Source organism: Dioscorea cayenensis, chromosome 16, assembly GCF_009730915.1.
Source record: "Dioscorea cayenensis subsp. rotundata cultivar TDr96_F1 chromosome 16, TDr96_F1_v2_PseudoChromosome.rev07_lg8_w22 25.fasta, whole genome shotgun sequence".
In the NCBI taxonomy this organism is placed as follows: domain Eukaryota; kingdom Viridiplantae; phylum Streptophyta; class Magnoliopsida; order Dioscoreales; family Dioscoreaceae; genus Dioscorea; species Dioscorea cayenensis.
The window spans coordinates 3,265,353-3,273,079 of record NC_052486.1 but is presented as its reverse complement, the minus strand read 5'-3'; the positions used below and the strand labels follow the sequence as shown (position 1 = coordinate 3,273,079).

General features: G+C 28.6%; 1 pseudogene; it reads right to left on the bottom strand.

The window, feature by feature from the left end:
- Nucleotides 1–7,453, bottom strand: part of LOC120279205 — a 14,318-nt pseudogene extending 6,865 nt beyond the window's left edge.
- Between the last annotated feature and the right edge of the window lie 274 nt (nt 7,454–7,727).

The window sequence follows — 7,727 nt, the reverse complement described above, 5'->3', positions numbered from 1 at the left end:
TGCATTTTTGAGATTAGAGGAGTTCATAGTTCGACCAAGTGAATAAAATCTTCTCATGTAGTTAATTGATTTTGAAAAATATTAGAAGTAAAGAATAATTTATGCTAAGAATTATCAATATATATAAATATGTAAATTTGTGGATGAATAGTAAAATCTAATATATATATATATATTAAAGTAGAAGACAAAAGTATGACGTGTCAAGCTCTCATAAAAACCTAAATAAAATATTAAAATAATATTTAATAATTATAATTATGTTACTATTTAATTTAAAAATACAACTAGATTATTTTTTCATGATAATAGAACTTATCTCTCTTATTTAGTTAATATTTTTAAAATAGATTTTTAAATTTTAAAATATGAAATTTGTTAATTTATATCGTGATAAATTAAAGTCTTTTGTTTATCAGATTATAATATTATTTATCATATATCATATATCAAATTATAAAATTAATAATAATAAATATCCTATTTTATTTAAATTTTAATATTAGAGATTATGTTTAAGCTTCGGTTGTTAGATTTTGAGAGATCCTATGCTTCCAATTTAAATCAGAAATTAATACCATTGAGATGGTTCTTATTATTGATGAACATGTCCTCGAGATAAAACTATTGATTTATAGATGCTATAGATGAAAAATTTTTCAATACAATATTTTTAGGTTTTTGATCGCTTTGTTAATATTTTGGTTTCACGCTGAACTCCCGACATTATTTTGCGAAGTATTTAACTATTTATGTAATTATTTTTGTAATTATTATGCTTTTAAAATTGATGCTTTACGATGCAACTTTGTTGAAGATGTAATATGGTCGTTGGCAAAAGATAAGCTAAAATTCAAAAATCTTGTGAGACAAGCAAAACTCAAGGATGTTGTGCTTCAAGATTCGAGTATGCTTTTGATTTATATATATGTTTATATTTATATGCACTGTCAATATAGTCCTCATAATCATATTTATTATGCAGAAGTTTTTATATATGTTAGAGTATATTCTTATTTGCTTATACTATTATATATAACTTTTGATGTGTATTCTTTTCTTTGTTTTTACAGGGAAAAAACAAGCTTTCATGTACTTTATTGGGTGACTTTGTAGATGAGATTAATGGCTATTTAGAAGCTGAAGAATTTGATCATTTTGTATTAAATTTATGACTTAATAAACTTTGATTGATGTGTATAATTGTATCTGACAATGAGGCAAAATTGTTATAAAGTCATCAACAAGATGAAAAAATTTGAAGCAAAAAAAAAAAAAAAAAAACTAATTTGTAATAAATGATTTAAGCAATGGAGTCCCTAATAGGATGATTTTATTTGTGTTTTATGCCATTTTAACTATGTTAAATTTATGATTATCATTTAATTTTAATGAAAACAATATAGTTTATTTATATCATTTGTTATGTATATTAATATTACCATGCGCCATTTATATGCATATTAATGATTTCATTAAGCATAAAATGTCGCAAACTAGATTATGAATCTATTATACCTAATAAATCTACTTTTCTTATTTAGTGGGGTAATTAAAGTTTGTTTATTTTTATTAATTGTGTAACGCTTTGATTGATTAGGTTTTAGGTCCAAGTAAGGGCTATGTATGAGATTTGGTATGCTTCTTTCTTTGTGGGGATCGTGGAGTGTTGCAAATTACTTGGTAAACAAAATTTGCTAATGATTTGAGACATGATTCAAAAGGTAATGTTGTAATTTAAATTCAATTGTACAACACTAAAACCCTAACAAGCACACGATCATTTCATTATATAATAACTCAATTATCAGTAGATTTCAATGGTCCCATCCTCTCTCGCGTAGATTGACACTTTCGAAAAGAAAAATACTATTTAAGGTTCAAATAAAAACCTCGTAATATCATGCAGACATTGTAAAAGTCCTATACCGGTTACTAGATTAAGTAAAATATGAGTTAATATCAAAGTATATTTCAAATTCTTATTTGAAAAATAAGGTTTGTTTGAAGCAAATTAGTTTTGGTTAATTAATAATAATTTTTCATATTTAATATTTTGATAATTGATTTTATTTGAACAAATAATATTTCATGACTCTGATGCTCTTTCTCAACTTGACTATGTTGATATTGTTGAGCTGAAAGTAATTTTTATGATATCACCTTTATTTTTATGATAATTTTTTTTATTAAATTTATGACTTAATAAACTTTGATTGATTTGCAGGACTCTATATTTGAAAGTGAAGCTAATATAATAAATAAAACCATTATAAAGCGATCTAATCCATTCACTGTTGAAGATGACACTTCAATTATAGTAAAAAGCGCTCCAATTACTCAGATATCAAGCAACAAAATAATAATATTGAAGCAAGACTAATTTGTAATAAATGATTTTAGCAATGTAGTAAGGATGACTTTATTTATGTTTTATGTCATTTTAACTTTGTTAAATTTATGATTATTATTTAATTTTAATGAAGAAATATAGTTTATTTATATCATTTATTATGAATATTAATATTACCATGTATCATTTATATGCATAACAATGATTTTATCAAGAATAAAATGTGTAAATAAATAATGTATTTATTATATTAACAATTTATTTTTCTTATTTAGTGGGGTAATTAAAGATTTTTTATATTTAAATTTTTAATTTAAAACAAAAATCAATTCCTATAAACAATTTTTAGTTATAAAATAAAAAAACTGTATTGAGTAGGGAATAAAATTAAGTTAATTTATTTTGAGAAACAAAATAAAATATTAAATGTTTGAAAAAATATATATAAAAAAGGAATATTTGTAAGCATATATATGATAACCGACAAATTTTTTTAATAAGTTATATATATATTAAGTTAAACCATCTAATATCAAATATCATATATATATATATATATATATGTAAGCACTTTTTTGTTAAAGGGGTTCATTGTTCAACCAAAATCTCTAGAGTTATAAATAAAATTATTTTTAAAATATAAAAATGTCATATGAACCCCTTTCATTTTTTTAATTTGTGGATGAATAAATAAAATTATTTTTAAAATATAAAAATTTCATATAATATTTTCAAAATCTCTGAAATCATAATTGAAAATAATTATAGATAATTTCGGAAATTGACAAAACTTTGATTTACTAAACACAATATTTTTAATAGTTTACTAAAACTTTAAAAGTAAATTATAATTACAAAATATTTATAATTCAAAAAAAAATATTGATAGTTCTAAAATTGACAAAACTTTGATTTACCTAATCCTAATCAAACACAAACTAGAAATTTTAATAGTAAATAAAAATAAAACAAGATAAGATATTATGGTTTTTGGAGTAAGTGATTTGATTATCATAATTCATTGCTAATAGCAATTGCATAAGCTATTTGTGGGCATTCTCCAAAAATACTACAAGGTACGTAACATAATTTAATTAATTGTCTTATTTCATCTAGATATCTTATAATAACATATTATAATATATACACACTTATATATAAAAAAATAAGAATATATAAAAATAGGGAAAATATTAATAATCTTATATATATGATATTTAAATATCAAAAATCGGAATATATAAAAATAGGAAAGATATTAATAAGCATATATATATATATATATGATGATAACTAAAAATATTTCAAATAAGTATATTTTTCTTGAATAAGCCTACCAAAACATGTAATTTGATCACCAAAAAAATTGTATTGGACTTGGAATATGTATGGAATAAAATTAAGTTAATTTGTTTTGAGAAATAAAATAAAATATTAAATGTTTCAAAACATATAAAATAGGGAAAATGTTAGTAAAACATATATATGATAACCGACAAAAAATTTAAATAAGTTTATGTTTTTAATATTCTATTATATTATTTCATAATTAATGTAATAATTACATGCAATAAATTATTTGAAATATGAATTCATTAATTACATACTATAAGAGGGGTTGCAGTGCATATATATATACACACATGTGATGGGTTATATATATATATATATATGATATTTGATATTAGATGATATATATATATATATATATATGCATTTTGGATTAAAGGGTTTCATTGTTCGACAAAAAGAAAAAAAAGAAAATCTTATATTATATTATCTTATCATTATTATATTAGTTAATTGATTTTGAAAAGAAATAATTTATGTTAACAATTATCAATATATTAATATATATAAATATATAAATTTGTGGATGAATAAATAAAATTATTTTTAAACTATAAAGATTTCATATAATATTTTCAAAATCTTTGAAATCATACTAAATTTTTTTTTTTTTTTTTGACAAATAGACGACAAGCGCCCCATTTAAAGGGCAAGTCAGGGACGTGCACGTGTGGGGAGCAAAACTCAACGCTGACCCACGTGCCCTCACCTTGCGTAGACATGGGATTCGATCTCGGGTCTTTCCCGAAACGAACACCCTACATAAGGGACCCGGTACCAATTGACCCAAAGGCCGTTGGTATCATACTAAAATTTTAAAACCAAATTTATAATTTAAAAATTATTTATAATTGAAAATAATTATAGATAATTTCAGAAATTGACAAAACTTTGATTTACTAGAAGATCTTCATACACCATAATTTTTAAACATAAATGCTCAGGGATGCCTAATCATGAATTGGAATTGAAGATCGGTATTCATCGTAATTAGAGGTGGGAGCGGGCTGGGTTAATCGGGCCCAGGGCTGGGCCTCGACACGGGTCGGGTTCACCAGACCCATCGACCCGGACCCGCCCGGTGGGTGCTGAGACCCACGGGCAGGGTTGGCCCTGTCGGACCAGCGGGTCCGGGTACATGGAGCCGAGCCCGGAACCGGCCCGGCTTCCAGTTGGCCCTGCGGGACCGGCTCGGTTGGCCCACCTAAAAAATTAAAAATAATTCAAAAAAAGATAGAAAACTCGGAAAAAAATTCAAAAATCAAAAAAATTTTGTGAAAAATTCAGAAAATTTTTCTAGATGAATCAATTAAGACCCCAAAAATAAAGACCACAAGTTTCCAAATAATAAGAGATGTCCCATGTATTACACTAAATTTCACTAAAATCTTAAATTACACAAAATTTGAAAATAAATGGCTTGGACTTAATTCGTTTGCATGCCGAATCAAGTTGCCTACGTATCTTCCTGGGTGTGAGAGGAATCAAAGCCTACGTAGTTCTGTTACACAGTGTAATCGGTCACCTACTTACTTAATCGGTACCATCTAGGTCTTGGTCGGACTCAATGACTGTCGAGCCAAGTGTGCTCATCATGTTATCTGTGTAGAAGAAATCACTAGCATCTGGACTTCCTTGTTCTGCTTCTTGTTGCCGAACTTGAGCACATTTCCAGTCATCCGTGCAAACTTGAATTTCAATATTTTGTGGGGTCAATTGCGAACGTGTCGAATCCAACATGTTTCCACTTGCGCTAAAAGTCTGCTCGCAAGCTACTGTAGACATAGGACATGCAAAAATATCCTTTACCATTAGTGAAAGAATGGGGTACGGATTTTCATTACCTTGCCACCAGTTGAGGACGTTGAAACTCATGTCTGTGTTGATTTCTTCTGAGAACTGGAAGGTAGTGTTTAAGTACAAGTCGAGCTCTGTATATTGTGATCCCCTTGGTTTCTTCTTTGCTTGCCTCTGCCGGAATGATTCTCCTCCACCACTGCTAGATTGTCCTACTGCCTCCTGTGCAATCTGTGGAACTATATGACTATATCTAATACAATAACTATCATATAATTCAACAAGTTGACTCCTAGTATCAACAACAATTTCATTGACATCCACAATGCTGTCGGAGTCCAGTTCAGATTCTTGAGTATCCACGTCACTCATGGGCAAGCTCATGGGAACCGGTTGGGAATCTTGTCCTCCATTAAATCCTAAGAATTTGTAATATGCGTCCAAATATTCCTGCAAACCTTCTAGCTTCTGCCTTGGATCAAGAACAAATGCAACTAAAGCAATATGAGGTATATTTTTATAATAAGACAACCATTTAATTTTCATAGTGATCAACGCACTAAACAATTGTGGATCTAATCTAAACTTTTAAAATTGTCCAGCCACGTCAACAGCACCAAATAAAAATAAATGGGAAGTAGGAAAATAAACTTGCGAAAACAAATTAGTACATGTGTTAAAAACCACAAGCAAATCAATAATATGAGCGATAATTACCCAGTTATACTCATATAAACAAAAACCAACTAAGGAATCATTAACAAACTTAGTCAACAATGTCCTATAGGGAAATGTTGCACTAAGAAGCCGATAAGTTGAGTTCCATCTTGTTTTGACATCTTTAGCGAATTTTTTGACCCTCATGTTATGTGCTTTACAATAGCGAGCCCATTGTTTCATGAGGGTCATGCTTTTTCCCATATAAGCTATGACCTCCCTAATGCGGAGTACAAATTCTTTAAGCTCTTCCAAACCACTTTGCACACATAAGTTTAAAACATGACAAACACATCTTATATGAAAATATTTGCCACCATATGAAGGCCTCAAAAAATCTTCTAGAGGTGTAATTGAGGCCGTATTAGCGGAGGCATTATCAAAAGAAATCGAAAAAATTTTGAACATTAAACCAAATTCTTCGATAACTCCACGCATAAGTCTATAAATATTATCGGCGCTATGAGACTCGTTGAACACCCTAAAAGAGAGAACATGCTTTTGGATATTCCACTTGTCATCAACCCAATGGGCCGTAATACCCATAAAAGAATTTTCATGAAAAACATCGGTTCAAACATCGGAACATAAAGAAACCGAAGAGTTAAAAGTACGAAAATACTCACAAAGTTGTTCCCTACCATTCTTGTATTGTTTGAATATTGTTCTTTGAATTGTCCTCCTTGAAACCTTCTTGCATGCCGGTTGTAGTGTGTCATTGATGCATTCTTGAACTTGACACTCGTTCGATAGTTGAGCACTGCAAGCGCCTACTGAAATTGTCTCGAGCAATTTTATCCTCGTATTTTGCTTGCGAAAATGTAAATAGAGATGATCGAGCACTGCACCTTCATCCACGATGAATCGAATTTGTGATCGTGATCGAGCATGTCCAAGCTTGTCCGGTGCTTCTTCTCCAAGTGTCACGTTGAATGTGCCATATCCTCCACCGTTACAATGTTTAAATTCGGAACCACAATAGTTACATTTACCATGTGTTACAATGCCATCATTAATATACAACTTTGTAAAATGAGTTTTAAAAATGTTAGATTTGAGGGCAATTTTTGTGGAGTTGGTTGCTTGTCCGGTTTGTGAGGGTAGATCAACCGGTGTCAATTGTTCTATTGGGCTCTCAAAATCTTGAAATGGATTGCTTTCTTGAGTAGGTGGTGTGGGAGTGGAAGCCGATCCAACAATGCTTTTTCCTCGAGAGCATCCACCACGTGAAGCCATATTTTAATATCTAATAATACAACAACTAATTTCATTCAAGTCTTCAACAAATAATTTTCATACAAATATTTACAATACAACAACTTATTTCATTCAAGTGTACAACAAATAAATTTCATGCAAATATTTACACACACAAGTCTACAAATATTTGCAAATACCAAGTTCATGCAAATATTAAAAAAAAACCACATGTCTACAACTAATAATGAAATTAATATCAACAATACAACAATTTATTTCATTCAAGTGTACAACAAATAAATTTCATGCA